This window comes from Oryzias latipes, chromosome 9, assembly GCF_002234675.1.
Source record: "Oryzias latipes chromosome 9, ASM223467v1".
Classification (NCBI taxonomy): Eukaryota; Metazoa; Chordata; class Actinopteri; order Beloniformes; family Adrianichthyidae; genus Oryzias; species Oryzias latipes.
Genome location: NC_019867.2, coordinates 2,729,260 through 2,745,500, shown reverse-complemented (window position 1 = coordinate 2,745,500; position 16,241 = coordinate 2,729,260). Strand labels below are relative to the sequence as shown.

The following is a 16,241-nucleotide window of genomic DNA, read 5'->3' as shown; positions in this document are numbered from 1 at the left end:
GTTTCATTTTTCTATTCATTTTCTACAAGTCTTCTCAGGATCACGTGACTTTGGAGGTTTGGCCTGCCGTGAGCAAAAAACATGGCGGATGCACGTTCATTTTTCGGTGGAATATCCCATAAAACAAGATATTTTGAGGACTAATTTTTATTTTGACAACATTTCTAGTGAGAAATATACCATTTTCTTTTAAAATGTGCTTTCATGTTGGACATACAGTTTGTAGTTTGCTTGTTTCGTTCAACTTTTTCTCCCAAAGGCTCTGTGTTACGTTGGAGAAACACGTTAACTTTCATTCATATCTGCAGACGTGCGCGTGGGTCACGTGACTTATATGTTTCTCTTTTTTTCCGCAGAAAATTGTAAAATATGAGTGAATATGGACTGATTTATTTTTGAAAACATTTCTAGCAGTATATATCCCCTTTATTTTCATAATATCCATTCATTGCAGACATGCAGTTCGTAGTTTGTTTGTTACGTTCAACTTTTCCTCAAGGATCTGAACGCGTCTGATCTTTTCCATAAATATATGCAGGCTGACGTGGGTCACGTGACGTGCCTTTCTCTTTTTTTCCTGTGGAAAATCTCGTAAAAAGGTACGTTGCGATTTATTAATTTCTTTTATTTACATTTCTAGGGACCCGTGTATAGGTTTTCTCGTTCCGTGTTGCTGTTGCGGCGATTAGGCTTTGATTGACATGTGACAACAAACCGGAAAAATGTTGAGTTCAGGGACTGACCAAAGAGTTCTTTAAATTGATTTTTCTGCATTTTAATTTATTTACACTACGAGTCTAATGGTGTGTGATAAAAAACCTATAAATATTATGATAAATGAGATGAAACAATTATTTTGATGGAGTTTATAAAATATTAGCATCTATTATATTCTTTTTTCTTTAACTGTCAATTTTTTTGACGTATCTCATATATTATAGTATTACAATGAAGTGCTCTAATTTATCTGTTAAAAAAGGTTTCATCACTGTTTCCTGTAGTAATTCTCAATAAAGTTTTAAATATGATATATTAAATAGGATATATTATCTAAAGTAATCAGGCTTTTAAGCCTTCAATTTGCCCCAATTGACATGAAGTGCGCATTTCGAAAAGCCAGTGAACGCAGCGTCATACGGGCACCCCCACCCCACTCCCCCGGAAACCCCCGGATGAACCCGCAGGAAGGCGCGCGGCTGAAGAACTCTTGGACAGCTGGAAGGTGGGCGATGCTTTGAACTTTTCTCTGTAGAAATGTAATGTTTAGATTTGGGAAACCAGAGATGGGTTTTTAGTAAAAACGTGTTGGCTGTTTAGGATTAACGTTGAATGACGAGGCGTTTTTCCATCTTAAATTTAAAAGGCCGCAGCATCACGGTGAAGGCCTCTTCTGTATAGAGGACGGGGGCGGAAACGTCACGTGGTCTCCGCAGAGGTAAGTTTCCTTTTGGGTCATTTAGCCAGAAACGGGGGTCTGCAGCCCTTTAAACAGCTAAGAGCCTTTCTAATGTCTCACTGTGCAGAACTCAGTAGGACACACAAGGTGTCTCTTCAGCGTTTAGAAAATCAAACACTCATTTGCATTTATGTTATTTTGGAAACTGGATAACTACTGGGGTTTACAAAGGCTTTTTTTTACACATTGTAGATTTTATGTTGTTAGTACATCTCAGCCAGTATTTCTTTAAAGGCCTATATCATGCAATATCAACTTTTTAAAATTTTAAAGTGTATTATAATGTTAATTCCTCACAAAACTTAATCCACAGCAGTATTTTGATCCATTCACGCATCTCTCAACATTCCTCTGAAACCCTCTGAGCACCAGCCCCTCCCAATTCACAATAAGAGGGTCCTCACATTGTGACGTCATCATAAGTGAGGAGCAGCCTCTTCCAGGAAGAGCCTGTGCAGCTAAACCGCCTCCAGGCTAACAGACACCCCCACTTCCTCTATGGAGCTAGCGGTGATCAGCAAAATGCTTTCATTACACAATATGCACATCCATCTTTGCAAAAGTTTGGATGGAAGAAACGCAGAAACGCTGCCGACGCCGACTCTAGGTTGATGTCATGAAATAGGCGACACCCACAAGAAGAGAAAGGCGGAGCCTCAGAGATCGAGGAAATAGTTTATTCTAAATGGCTAGCATGGGATAGGCCCTCTAAATTGTGCGTATTGACCTCAAATTGATTTTTTGTGGTACGTTGTCAGGTTTAAAAAAATTGGTCATAAATGCTGGAATTTCTTAAAATATTGTGCATTACCGCTTGATAGATTATTGAAGCATTATGGGTACTGTAGTCAGGAGCCTGGCACAGTAATACTTTGCTTCAACTGTTGAGTAGATCACCAAGTTGAGTAAAGTTTGACTTATCTGACTGTTTTGTTTTGCGTGATGCGCTGTGTCGTCTGAAAAATAGGATATTTGTTTGAATTAAAAACATTTTTATTTTTTGTCGGAGAACCACAAAGGAGGGGTCAAGGAGCCACTTGTGGCTGTGGAGCCTCAGGCTGCAAACCCCTGGTCTAAACAATTATGGCTGATTTGGCTGACCACATTTATTTATCCTAGCGTTGTCAACAAAGTTAAAGAGCCGCTCCAATGGAAGTCACGTTTTTAAGATCAAACATTTTTCTCATTATTGAGAACATTAACAAAAATATAAACATATACAGAATAATATAAGATTAAAACTGTTTCTGAGTATTTATTCAAATCTCGATGGATCAGGAGAAGATGAAACTCATTGTCTCAAAAAGCTCTTAGTTGTGACGCTCTAACTGCCATGAATGGGCCAAAGTCTCTGCTCCGCTCCAATTCTGATGCATCCACTTGCAGACAAAAACCAGTAGATCCATTAATGTCCTGAGTTCCCTAGTCTGAGCTAGTATCTGGCTCAAAAGTGTACACATGGATAGCTCCAATGTTGCTCATTGATTTTTTTTTTTTGCTATGCTAATGTCGGCTAGGGCTTGTGAGGTGCTATAAGCTAGCGGGAGAGAGAATCAACAAACGGTTTATGGGAAATTAGCAGAGGCAAACATCTGCACCACAGCTCTGAGGTGAAATTCTTATGAGCTGCTGTGCTGCAGAAAAATGTCTTTAAAAACAAAATGATCGTAATTAAAAAAAACACTGGGAACGATTTTATAATAGCTAAAAATTCTGTTAGAAAGTCTGATTCCTGATTCTTGTATGTGTGTATGTATATACATAAAAGAACCTCGTGTTTTTTTCCCTTTCCTCTTTCAGACGGGTCAGTTATTTGGAGACAACATGCACAAATAGTTCCTGGACTGATTTTCTGCTAACTTTGAGATGGAGAGGCTGTCAGGTTCATCTGTTTCAGGGTCCTGCATGCTCTCCCTCCATGTTGGCTGTAGCAGTGGATGGAACTTGCAAAATGTACTGTTTTGAGAGCCAACTGGGGTGTGTAAAAAATTTTTCCACCTACATTTTTGATGGTATAAATGTTTTTCTTATGTAAACTTTTCTGTTCTTTTAGGCTCAGTGGTTATTTTGAAGATGCGTTTCTGACCAAAAACACTGTGGAGACCTCCTTTGTGAACTGCATTCATGGGGCAATAGAACATGTAAAGCTATTTTAATGTCTTCTTCCTTAAGAAAATGAACACGCCTGCCTATATGTCTTAATGTATTTTGTGTCATATCATCATGTTTATGTACAATATTCATTTGTTTTGATAGAATCCTGGAGATGGGAGATGTGGAGCAGGAAAGTTTGTGGCAGCACCAGAGTCCTCCAACAAGTCTTCTGGCAAAGTAAATGAGGAAGGATCGCAGTCTGCCATCGTGGAGTTTTGCTGAAAGGACTGAACACGTTCCATCCATGCATCCATCTTCTTCCATTCATCCAGAACCAGGTTGTGAGGGCAGCAGTCTTAGCAAAGATGCCCAGACTTCCCTCTCCTCCAGCTCCTCTTGGGGGACCCCGGGGCCAGCTGAGAGACGTAGTCTCCCCAGCGTGTCCTGGGTCTTCCTTAGGGCCTCTGCCCAGTGAGACATGCATGGAACCCCCCCCCCAGGGAGGCGTCCTCCTCTGGATGTAGAGTGGAAGCGGCTCCACTCAGAGCTCTCTCCAGGTGAGCGAGCTTCCTGAACCTGTTCCGTTGAGATATTTTCATGAACCCCTTCTATTTGCAGAAACGGCTTTCTCCACAGACCTTGCAGTTCTTCTGCTCTGATGTAGTCTACGAGTTCTGATCGCATTTGGAGAAGGTTGGCGTTCCTTGTCCTGAGATGCAGGACCTGTTGAACATGTGTCCTTTTCAAGTTCACTCTTGGATGTGTGAGGTAATAATTATCAACGGCTTATTTCTCATTATTCCTGTTGGAGTTTTTTTCTAATCCCTTATGTTTCAAAAGTTTGCAAACATACATTTTGGTTGAAATGATGAGGATCCGAGGATGAAATCAAGAAGGGACAACTTCAGGGAAAGGGACTGAACCGACTGAACAGCTTCCTCTCTTCAGCAGACACATCTTCCGAGTACATATGTGTCAAAAACTGGTAAATACTCATTGAAGATGCATCCTTTTTGTGTAATTTGTTTTCTCAGTTTAATACATTTTGATCCTTTCATTCTGCACAGACATCCTCGCCGTTCAGGCCGGTGGCTGGAACAAGCGGAAGTCAGAAAAGCTGGAGCAGACGTTACCAGAATGATACCTCCAGGTAAAGATTGTGGTAATGTTGTAGATAAATGTTGGCTTGTTTCTTTCATGTTACTCTCATGCTGTTGATGTGGAATATCTCTTGATTTCTTCAGTATTATTAATACATTAATCTCTTCCCACAAGGACCAATCAAAATGACCCAGAGAAAAACACTGAAGGGCTTTGTCTGAGCATCAGGAAAACAAGAATCAGCATATGGTAAAAATCTTTTGTAACCCTTGTGCTATCTTAGATGACCCCCCCCCCCCCCCCCCCTTCCATTGAGGTGTTCTCCCTACCATGACAAAGGTGGATAAAGGTGAAAAGATTTCATGTAATCCATGGACACCAGTGAAGATCACAAATCATTGAAGAAAAAAGGTTCAGAGCACTGTCTAGTGGGTCTAGATGACCCAACTCCCAATGGTAAAGTGCCTAGGATAGCACAAGGGTTACACTTTCTAAAGTTGTTGCATAACTGATCAAGCATGATGTGATGGATTGCAGGTTATGGTGCCATGGTAAAGAACTAAAGGCTCTAGGATGTCATGCTGCTGACCAGACTGTGGTTGGTGAAGTCCAGCAGCACTGCGGGTCCTTGAAGTGTGGTTGAAGAGCTCTCCTCCCAGCTTTTGGAAGGTTCTGCCCCGCAAAGCCAGGAGGTTTCTCTTTGTGATCTGCATGGATGTCCAGGGCTTGTGGCATTTATGTGTTTTCCTCTTCATTTCATTCTCAGGCAGCACAGAGGCCTTGATGGAGAGAGAACATGAGGGACTAATTGTCTGCTGAGGAGGAGACTTTCTGCAGTTCAAGCCCCAGCTCCACCCCTAAAAAAGGCTTATAAGAAGGAAAACCTCATTTCAACTTTGTACCAATAAATAAATGACTTTTAATTGAAATGAGAGATTTTTTTTCTGCACCGCACCAATGAAGGTTTTTTCAACCTAAATTTCAACAATTACATTATTTTTTTAACCTCCGTTCAAGTTTCTACAACACTAGCTAAACATTTCAGTGCTCACACCTGTGCTGAAGACACTTCTCATTTTATCTCAAACGTTTGGCCTTTGATTTGTATGTCCAACACCTTAGAATGAAACACTGACCTATTAAACTCATATAATGTGCTATGCATCTCCAAATCCTTTGTCAGGGTACAGACTACATTTTAATTGAGCAAGACTGAAGTAAAATGTAGCAAAATGACAATGGGTTATCTTAAATTAGGGGTAAATGACATGAGAAATTAAGAATATTAGAAGTGTGGAGTGATATGTGTATCAGTATGTTAGCTGCAGGAAGGGGGCTGTCCTTGACACGTCCCTTTACTCAGACAGGATGACAGGTAGGGAAGGGGGTAGCCGATGATCTGCTCCAGTATCTTCAGCACTGAAGCTTCTGCTGCTCTTCTTCAGTTTGATCTGAGAGCCAGACCATGATGCAGTTGGACTGGCTGAGCGGTAGGTTGCCAGCAGCTTCAGACGTGCTGATGTGCCTTGTTGATAACGTCCTGGATGTTAGGAAACCAAGTTAGATCAGCTGAGATGGGGATGCCCAGGAAAGGGAAGCTGTGAACCCTCCTCTATGCCTACTAAAGTCCAAGATGACTTTCATGGTCTTTTATTTGCCGATCAGCCTTACACTATACAGTTTCCGCACTTGTCTACAAAGTTCACCTCAGTGACCTTTCATAAGTCTTTGTTATTGGCAAGTTAATTACTTATATCCAAGACATGGAGATGTGGGTCCAGTATGAGCAGGATTTGGGAAATGGCAGTTGCCAAGAACTCACATGAAGTTTCAAGGTTTTTGCCTTTATTTGGAGGAAAAAAAGTTGTTGTCCTTTGTTTGTTGTGCAGAATTGCAAACCTAGAAAGAAATCAACTTGAAAGAATTTATATAAATGTATTTGCCCTTCTTTTGACCCTTCTACATCATGAATATTTGGTGGCTGTTGCTTGGCGACTGTGAGATCTCTCCATAGGATTGACATGGGCTGGGCCTCTCAATGACCTTGATATGATTGTTCTTCAGCCATTCCTTGGTTGCCTTGGCTGTAGGTTCTAGGTCACTAACCTGTTGGAAGACCCATCCATGACTGATTTGAAGGGTCCTGACTTAAGGAGGGTAGGAAGTTCTCACTCAAGATTTTCCATTAATGGCTCCATCAACGTGGTGACGTAGCTCTGTGCAGAAAAATAGCCACAAAGCATAATGCTTCCACCTCCATGTTTGACAGTGGGGAAGCTGTTCTTGGGGTCATAGGTAGCAATTCTCTTCCTCCAAACCCAATGGTTGAGTCGATGCCAAAGAGCTCAGTTTTGAGCCAAACATTCCATTATGCAGAATAAAATGATAAAGCAAACCCTATTTTTCAGTGTGTGATTTTCATTTTTTCATAAATCTTAGGACAATTTAGATGATAAAAGTAACAAATATATGAAAACAGTATAATACAGTAAATATGTAAATATTTGATGTGATGAACAATGTTTATCTGATTTAGACCCAACATGAAATATTTTTTGACACACACAAATCAAGTTGTGTTATTTACTGCTCGTAATTTAGACACAAATGATAGAAATGTTAGGTTTATATGCCAAAGAGGCCATGTGAAAATTTTAGTGCAAATACGCATGCGTGCGCGCCGTGCACATAAAGCCACCCCACCCCCACGTGTCCGCGCGCCGGTCGGGGGGTGTTGGGCGTCAATAAAGGTAATCTGGTTGTCGCGCTTTCTGCATCTCTGCGCGAGCTAAAGAAGTCTCAAAGGTAAGAAATGTAAACACAAGAGGCATTAATGAAAATACTTTATGATCATCTGAAAGTATTTTCATCTGACAGATGAATGCAGCTGTTGTTGTTATTACTGTGTGACGGAGGAGCGGTGCTGAAAAATACGGCCTCCAGTCCATCGAGAGACTGAACGTAACACGACTGCAGGGTACTATGATCATAGAAACATGTATTAATTATTTGTTTCGACTGTATAGTTATTGTGGTCGAGCAGAGGAAGGGAGGTTTGTGAGAATCGGGGTTACATTAGCTAATGATTATGGCAGCGCTCGCGCCACCGCCGGTTTCCCGGCAAAAAAAGGAACAGTAATTTCCTGATATATTAAAGTGTTATGATTGACCTATTTAGGGGTTTTCTCCAAATTTACACAAAAAACGTTGTAACAACGATCATCTGGACTTGGTTTTGTAAATATTTTAAAACAGTCTCTGTCTCAGAGACCTGGACTGACTGACTCCTCCCCCTCACGTTCCAAACAGGAAGTACAAGGAGCCAAAATCCTATAGACTTCTAAAGAGAAACAAACAGCTGTCAGTCAGCCATTCTATGGGTCAGATTAACCATTCTTGTTGTGATACCCTTTTAAACAGGTTTTTGCTAATTCCAGTTATTTGTTTTACAAAACTGTTTCTTTATCACAAGTTATTCAAATTATAGACTGACCAACAGATGCCTCAGTAATAGCATGTGCCACCTTGAATGTTTGTTTGACAAATTCCACCAAGCTCACTTTCAGTGGAAGCAGTGTGGACTTTCAACAGCTTACTCCTGATTGGCGACAGTAGTTGCCATAGAAACGTTGACTCAGATCAATCACTGTCAACTGGCTCCAACGTGGTGACGTCGTTATCACAGAGAAACGACGACAGAATTGACTTTGTTATGAGGATCTGGAAGTAAATGGGTGACGTCACACTCGCTCAAACCTTTTCTCTGATCCAGTCAAACTGCTTTTTTACCAGTTTTATTCCAGAAATCATTTTTGGATAAGAGGAAAGACATCTTCAGCTCAAAACCAAGTCTTCATGACCTTTTTTTTTTATAACTTTTCTTTTTAAAATTCAGAACTAATAACCTGCACATTCTTACAAAACTGTTAGACTTCAATTGCTACCTTAATTTAATTGTAAAACTAACAACCATTGTCATTAATATGGCAATATTTTCCCCAAATCTTATCAGAATGGGGAACTGGAGACATAAAAATTCTGCTTTTCCTATTTTCAGCTGACTCTGCCACGAGGCTCGACAACTTCTTGCATCAACTGTGATCGCTGTGGCCGCCAAAACATCCAAATGTAAGGCGGGCTACAAAGATTTCAGGCCAAAAGAGAACGCCTCACATGTGATGAAGTGTCTGTATTGGTATGTATTTACCATCTGTCACTCAGAGTCATTAACCAATTGTCGATCTGTTCACAGTGTTATATGATAATTTAAATTTTGACGATGACGATACAAAAATTGCTGCCAAACCTGCCAAAAAGTCCCGCCTCTTACCACACACATGTTGTGCCCCCTAAGTTGCCCTAAGTTCCCTGATCAAGCATAAACGTGCTTTGCCTGGATGAAGGCCTTGTATCAGGTATACTGGTAATAATAATTTTACATTCACCTCAGTCTGTTGTTTTAACTCATTATTCATGGAAGCTTGATGACATGACTTCAATGTGCATGAACTCTAGTTTAATTAGAAACTTTCATTTGTGAACCGTCAGCAGATCTGGTCATGTCTCACCAAAACAACCACACTAATCATTTCATCATTTTCATCCATTAAGGTTGGAAAAACCAGCAGCCTTCCAGTGCTTCAGCCGTCCAACCATCAACCGTTTCAGACATCCATCCTCCCATCACTTCAGCCCCACAGCCGTCCACCAGTGTGCCAACTTCTGACATTTTACTATCCTGGTACAATCTTATTTTTCTGCACAGTTAGCAAAAATGATGTGTTTTTTAGATATTCCTGTGTTTTTTTATCCTCAACAAATGTTTCTCCAAAGAAATATGAAAATACAGAATTATTCATCTGGTGGTTATTTTTACACTTTTCCTCAAATATTTAATAAGAAAGAAATAATTCAGTTCAAGTTTACTTTAGCTTTTCTTTTTAATGGGCATTACAGTTGATATAAAACATATAATATGCAATTAAAATGTTTTGTAGTTAAAAACATTTTACACACTATTAAAAGATTCTATAAAATATTATTTAAAAAGAATCCTTTCCAAGAAAATGTTGACTACCGTATATCTTCCCATAGTAGCCCTGGCGTTTATTCCATCACAGACAGAACAGTGATGGTTAATGGGTTTATTTTGCAGCAAAATATCATCAAAAAATGCAGACAAACACCAGCAGATGAACATTTCAGGATTTATTCAAACGATGAGAACATTGGATTGTGTTCTGATCAGCACTGGCTGTTGACGTTTCTTTTCTCCTTGAAGCATCAGCCTCCGTATCAAAAATCATGTTGGTTGTCATGAGGATCTCTTTCCTGGAGACACGCCCACCTTTCCGTCTTTGTGCAATAATTCATGTTCAAACCAGTTCTTCTAAGTTGTCGCTCGCTTTCTTTGCATTTCCACCAGTAAAAAGTAATACGACAAAATACTTGCCGAATTTGTAAAGATTTGGATTTTGTATTATTAATTTGCCTTTTTTAGTCTTTTATTATAAAATAACTATGCATTATTACTTTATTTTAACTAACACATTTATCTTAGTTTACAGTAGTCCTCTTAAACATCTCTTAAACAAGTTTACACTTTTCATCTTTCAGAATGCAGCCGTGTGATTGGAGGAAAAGATTAATATGCAATAAGGACATTTAAAGAAAAAAGGAGCAGTTTTTATTTTACATTATTACTATTTTAAAGTAGAACTCTAACGTATATAAATGCTTTTTTATTAATTTGTTTGGCATATTTACTGTGTTAGAGTTCTGATGATTGTTTTGAGTGGTAAACGTTTTTATTTTATTTATGAAACCCAGATGGAGTTAATGGAGTGCTAGTCATGTTTTATGTTGTATATATTATTAATGAATTTATTTATTTATTTTGAAGTGCCTAATTGCAAGTAAAGAAGGCGGGGTTATGGTTAAAATACGTACGGACAATCCAGCAACGTGCCTCTTCAACATGAATTTCCATCAGTTTTTTTGCTTGGTCGCAAATAAATAAGTCCAAATAATAATCAGCCTAATTTGTTTTTTTGTTTATTTAAAATTATATAAATATTTTCTAATTTTGTCAATAAAAGGTCAAAAGGGGTAGATGATGGATGCATGTCCAAGTTTTATTATTCATGTTCTACAAGTTGTTAGATATTGATTATTTGATGCTTTTGTGCTATGCGTTAAAAATCAATGTAATATTGTAATTATTCATAAATATTTGAATAATACTAATATTTCCTACAAAGGATAATTGACACTAATCAAATTAAAAACAGTCGCCCTGTAAGCACTGAGTGAACAAACTGTAGCCCATCGTTTTCTATCACTGTTTGATTGAACCTTCTCTACTTTTCTTGCAGGGGGGGGTCATGGCCTCTACGCTGGATCCCAAAAAAGAGACAAAAAAACCCCGACCTCAACCCCCACTCTTAGTCAGACATGTTTATTTTTTTATTTACAATAATAAATAATATACTATGTACATTTATTTTGTTTTACTTTTTTATACTTAGTTTCCTTATTTCCTATAATATTTATTAGTAGTTGTTGTTTGTTGATGTTATGTCCTCTTTTAGCCTCTTTTATGTTAAAATAGACGTAAATGATCCAGATGCTGATATTCTAATATATAGACAGATTTATGAATGAATTATTCTCAACAGAAGTTCAACACTATTGTGGTAGCAGTTTGACTGTTTTACTGTTTAGTTTTACTGCAATCTGTCGTGCCTCACCCACTGTCCATCCCATAAAAAAGAACAATTCTACATCATTAACCTTTTTTTATTTTTATTCATAAATACAAAGTTAGAAATCATACCCCCCCCCCCCCCCCCATTTTTCTAACTTTATCAATGAGTTCAAACAAAACATGAACACAATAAGAAACTCTGACAATAAGAAAGCATTTAAAACATTCAATCTGTGCGTCAGTTTCAATGTTTTTGTGAAAAATTTCATAATAATCCTCTGGTTTGTTTCTTTCTTGTTGCTGTTGGGAATTGTTTTGAATTGTTACAGTCAATAAAGTTTGTATAAAAAAACAACTGCAATCTGTCATGCGACATGAGACCTGCAAAACAAAAAGTTTGCATTAGTAATGGAAACATTAATTTCTGTAAAAAAATAAAAACCTGTTTGTCACTGGGCCTATTTTTAGAACTTAACCTTCCCGATAAACGTGGGACCAATCACAAAACCAGTTTAGAGCCAAACGTCTTTTTTTAATTATACAGTGTATTTCTAAACTCAACTAGTTGATGTTGAAAAAATACGCTTGCATGGACGTTACGACAGAGTACATCGGTCCCTAAAAATGTTATTAAACCTAAATATTAAACCTCAGACGATCTTATTTTACGAGATTTTTCCACAGGAAAAAAAAAAGAAACTCGCGTCACATGACCCACGTCAGCCCACAGATATGATGGAAAAGATCAGACATCGTACACAGCATTTAGACTTGTAGTGTGAATACTTTAACATGTAAAAGATTATTGAATAAAAAAAATCGCTAAGTAAATTTAGAGAACTCTCCAGTCCGTTCCTGAACAACATTCTTCCGGTTTGTTGTCACATGTCAATCAAAGCCTGATCAACACAGCATGAAACCTATACACGGGTCCGTAAATGTAAATAAAAATAATTAATAAATAGCAACGTACCTTTTCACGAGATCTTCTATATGAAAAAAGAGAAACTCACGTCACGTGACCCACGTCAGCCCGCATATATTTATGGAAAAGATCAGAAGCTTCAGATCCTTGAGGAAAAGTTGAACGTAACAAACAAACTACGAACTGCATGTCTGCAATGAATGGATATTATGAAAATAAAGGGGATATATACTGCTAGAAATGTTTTCAAAAATAAATTAGTCCACAATCACTCCTATTTTATGGCATTTTCTGCGGAAAAAAGAGAAACATATTAGTCACGTGACCCACGCGCACGTCTGCAGATATGAATGAAAGTTAACGTGTTTCTCCAACGTAACACAGAGCCTTTGGGAGAAAAAGTTGAACGAAACAAGCAAACTACAAACTGTATGTCCAACATGAAAGCACATTTTAAAAGAAAATGGTATATTTCTCACTAGAAATGTTGTCAAAATAAAAATTAGTCCTCAAAATATCTTGTTTTATGGGATATTCCACCGAAAAATGAACGTGCATCCGCCATGTTTTTTGCTCACGGCAGGCCAAACCTCCAAAGTCACGTGATCCTGAGAAGACTTGTAGAAAATGAATAGAAAAATGAAACGTATCCGCCTCACAGTTTAGGGGGCGTTTTTGTAAAACTCTCACGCATTTTCATGTGGACAAATGTAGCTACTACACATTTTAGGATGAGACTGGGTTGTGAGAAAACAGGTGAAAGTCTGGCTGGCGTTCTGAGCAGGGAGTGGGATGAACACTAGGGGGCAGGCTTGAGCCTGTTTCACTGCTCCAGACCCCATCAGGTCTCCTCTCTTCCCTCCTCCATCTGTTTACACTTCTTCTTTTGTGTGCAGGTGTCTCTGGGCTGCATTCCGGTGACAGACGGTGCAGTCACGGTTCTGTTTGGTTCTGTTTTGTTTGGGGTGGGAACTCTCAGTAAATCACCTAGATTAATCTTAATCCACCAAAGTCATGATTGTTTTGCTGGAGGCGTGCTGTCTGGATTTATGTAAGCGTTTATGAAACAAGGATTGCATCTCCATGACTGTGATGGTTGGAGAACATGGGTCAACACTGTGCGTTTTCTCTGGTCTCTCATCTCGCTCCACCAGCTACCTATTTTTAAGCTCCGTTTCCGTGGAGACTCTCATTTCAAGCAGCTCCTTTGCAGTGTCTGCCTCAATTAGCATCATTCCTGGATGTTCTGTGTCAGCTTAGGCCTCTTGATCAAAATGGATCTTTGGTGATTGCTTTTATCTCATTTTTAGCCTGACCTGCATGCATGAAGCCGCCTCTCAGTTTCCCACAATTCTTGGCTGAAGTGCAAGAGTAGCCCTTGTCTCCAGGTCTAAATGTGTGGCTGTTGTTTGTTGTCAAGCATTGAGAAACAGATGGTGTGCTGCGTTTCTCCTGCTGAGGGTGAGTGCCACACAATGCACCATCTTGTAGGATGCATCTTACTGCGGAAATCTCTCTTTCTTTTTTTTGATGAAGCAGCAACAAAGTACGTGATATAGTTTATATGTATTTATGTCCTAAAAAATGTTATTTTTGCAATTATTCCCTTACTTTTATTATTAATTTTTATTTTGACCAAATCTTGTTGACTAAATGACAGTCAGTTTCTTTAATCAAGGTCCCACTCTGATCATCTTTTGATCTATTTCCACGCGTTCCCAGTGGTCTTTAAATTATGATTGTCTTATTTAGCCCAAATAAAAAAAAAAACCTGTGTCATTTTCTAGGACATCGTTTCCGCAGAGTGGCAGTCGTTCATTAGAAAGTCCCTTCTGAGCTGTGGGCTGCGTTGACGAGGAGCAACCCTGCCCTCCCTTCCCGTCACCCATAGCTGAGAGCTCTCTGTTTACACACCCCTCCCCCCTTCGTTCCATCAGTGGATCCATCAGGATTGAGTGGAGCAGGGATCTTGTGGCCTGCCCAGCGTATTGTCTTTGTCACAAATAAGCTCTTGATTTACAACAATTTTAATAAACAAATACTTTGAAAAAATATTTTGAAGCTAATTTTCTTTATTTATGTTCCTCGTCATCAGAAAAATACCAAAAGAGCATCTTAAAAACCATTGTTATGGGAGGTTTTTTTTTAACCTGCAAAGCGCCTAAATCAGGGGTAGACAAATTGCGGTCATCTATTATATAATTCCATCAAACTGGAATAAATGATATTGATACTCCTTACTAATGTTTCATTTTCCCTGTAATTCTGGTGTCTCCCCATAGAAAGTGCACCACAGTTGACTTTGATTAGGTGCAGAAAGTTATTTTGTGTTCATGTGGTGGTAGAAAATTTGTCGTTTTTCTGATGTTCATCTGTGTTTTCTGAGTCTGACGGTCATTTTTCAGATTATTCTCACACCACATGAATGCAGCATTTCTCTAAGTGTGTGTTTTTCCCTGAGGGACATCAGGGCACTAAAATAAGAACAAAAGCCACAGATAGGAAATTAAAACTCAGAAATGTTCTGTTTTAAAGTGTGTATATATATATATATATATATATATATATATATAGATAGATAGATAGATAGATTCATTTTAATCCCAAATGAAAGCGTGTTTTCGTCCAGATTGTTCCTTTTTCTCGTATGAGGTGGATTACCAAATCATTCCACGTATCTGCTCCTGGTCTGGCCTTTCAGTCAAAGTTTAGAATCCTTTATGGGATTCTAAACAAGTGAAAAGGTTTGCCCACCCCTGGCCTAGACAAATTAACAAACACACTTGATTTAAGAAACTCACTTGGTCATTTTATTTTGAGATGGCATGACTTATTTTAAGTCAATTTATAGCAAATTTATAACAATTTTCACTTGTTTTAATGGCAATTACAGTTTTTTAAATTCTTTTTTCATAAACAGATTTGTTTTGCTTCTTTAGGTTGTATTAATGATCATTATTTCATTTCTTTCATGTCTTTCGTAACCTATGAAGTATCTCATTCTCATTGCAATAGGTGAGAATTAGGACAAATCAGAGTTTTGGAGGGCAGAAGTCATGAAAATAAACTGTTCGCGTGTGACGAGAGGCCTCCACTCAAGAGTGTCATTGTGTTTAGAGAAAATGCCAGATTGTCAATCTTTGGAGCATGAAACTTTTGGCAGTTACAGGAGCTGAGTCACCAGAAAAGTCAGATTTTTTTGACATGGTGTTGCAGCCCACCATGCACTTTTAAAAACACGGACTGACAAAATAAATCAGGGTAAAACGCAGAGTCAAAGACTTCTGCTTTATTCATACACCTGCTCCACAGAACGGGCGAAGGGATTTCACGCCTTTCACAAGTGGAAAAATCATGCATAAACACAAGAAAAGCACATAGAAAATATAGAAAGAGCTGACATCTTGTTATTATGAAAACTACTAAAAAACGGATTGAAAAAAATAATTGTTAACTGAAAGAGATTAATAACACCACATAAAAAGTCAGTGACCAGAAGTTACGGAAGCAGGAATCACCTGTACCTGTTCGAAATGCAAAGCCTACATAAAAGCAGAGTTTTAGGTCAAACCCTTAAAGATAGAATGAGGTCAAACTCCTGAATCCAAGCTGGCAGCTGGTATACAGGAACCTGGAAACTTTAGAAACCTAAACCAAGGCTGCAGTTTGGGAGCAAAGCGCTCTGTTGGAAATCCATGAAACTGAGAGGTCGTTAGCGTGAGATGGGGCTTCATTTGTGAATTTCTGCAGTAGTTCATGAACAGCAGCTTGGTTTCATTTCAGTTTCTGCAGAATTCTGTGGAAATGATTGCCAAATAAAATACGTTTTTACATAATTAAAGAGCTTGTTTCCCCCTAAAATCTCTAGCTTTGTACAAACAGAAACTTTTATTAGGACTCAGAGAAAAACTGCTACTGCTGCTTAGATGTTCATAAAAGAGGTAGCCTAAGTAGGAAAA

The 16,241-nt window shown here is 38.6% G+C and overlaps 1 protein-coding gene and 1 long non-coding RNA gene across 15 annotated transcripts in view; both read left to right on the top strand.

Moving 5' to 3' along the window:
• The window catches only part of rtn4r (reticulon 4 receptor), a 78,586-nt gene that overhangs the window by 30,928 nt on the left and 31,417 nt on the right, over nt 1-16,241 (top strand). The gene's annotated exons all lie outside the window — the stretch shown is intronic.
• LOC111947866 lies at nt 128-11,153 on the top strand. 14 transcript variants are annotated; one of them, XR_002873825.1, is made up of 14 exons: nt 400-1,222; nt 1,364-1,435; nt 3,257-3,433; nt 3,510-3,597; nt 3,713-4,318; nt 4,391-4,535; nt 4,618-4,700; nt 4,826-4,900; nt 5,189-7,456; nt 7,529-7,628; nt 8,709-8,779; nt 8,904-9,066; nt 9,263-9,392; nt 11,026-11,153. It is a non-coding gene; the product is annotated as an uncharacterized LOC111947866 (long non-coding RNA). The 14 variants fall into 14 exon arrangements; XR_002873820.1 differs by lacking the exons at nt 7,529-7,628; nt 8,904-9,066 and adding an exon at nt 128-167 and having other exon boundaries at nt 1,117-1,222; nt 8,709-8,846; XR_002873819.1 differs by lacking the exons at nt 7,529-7,628; nt 8,904-9,066 and having other exon boundaries at nt 400-599; nt 1,117-1,222; nt 8,709-8,846.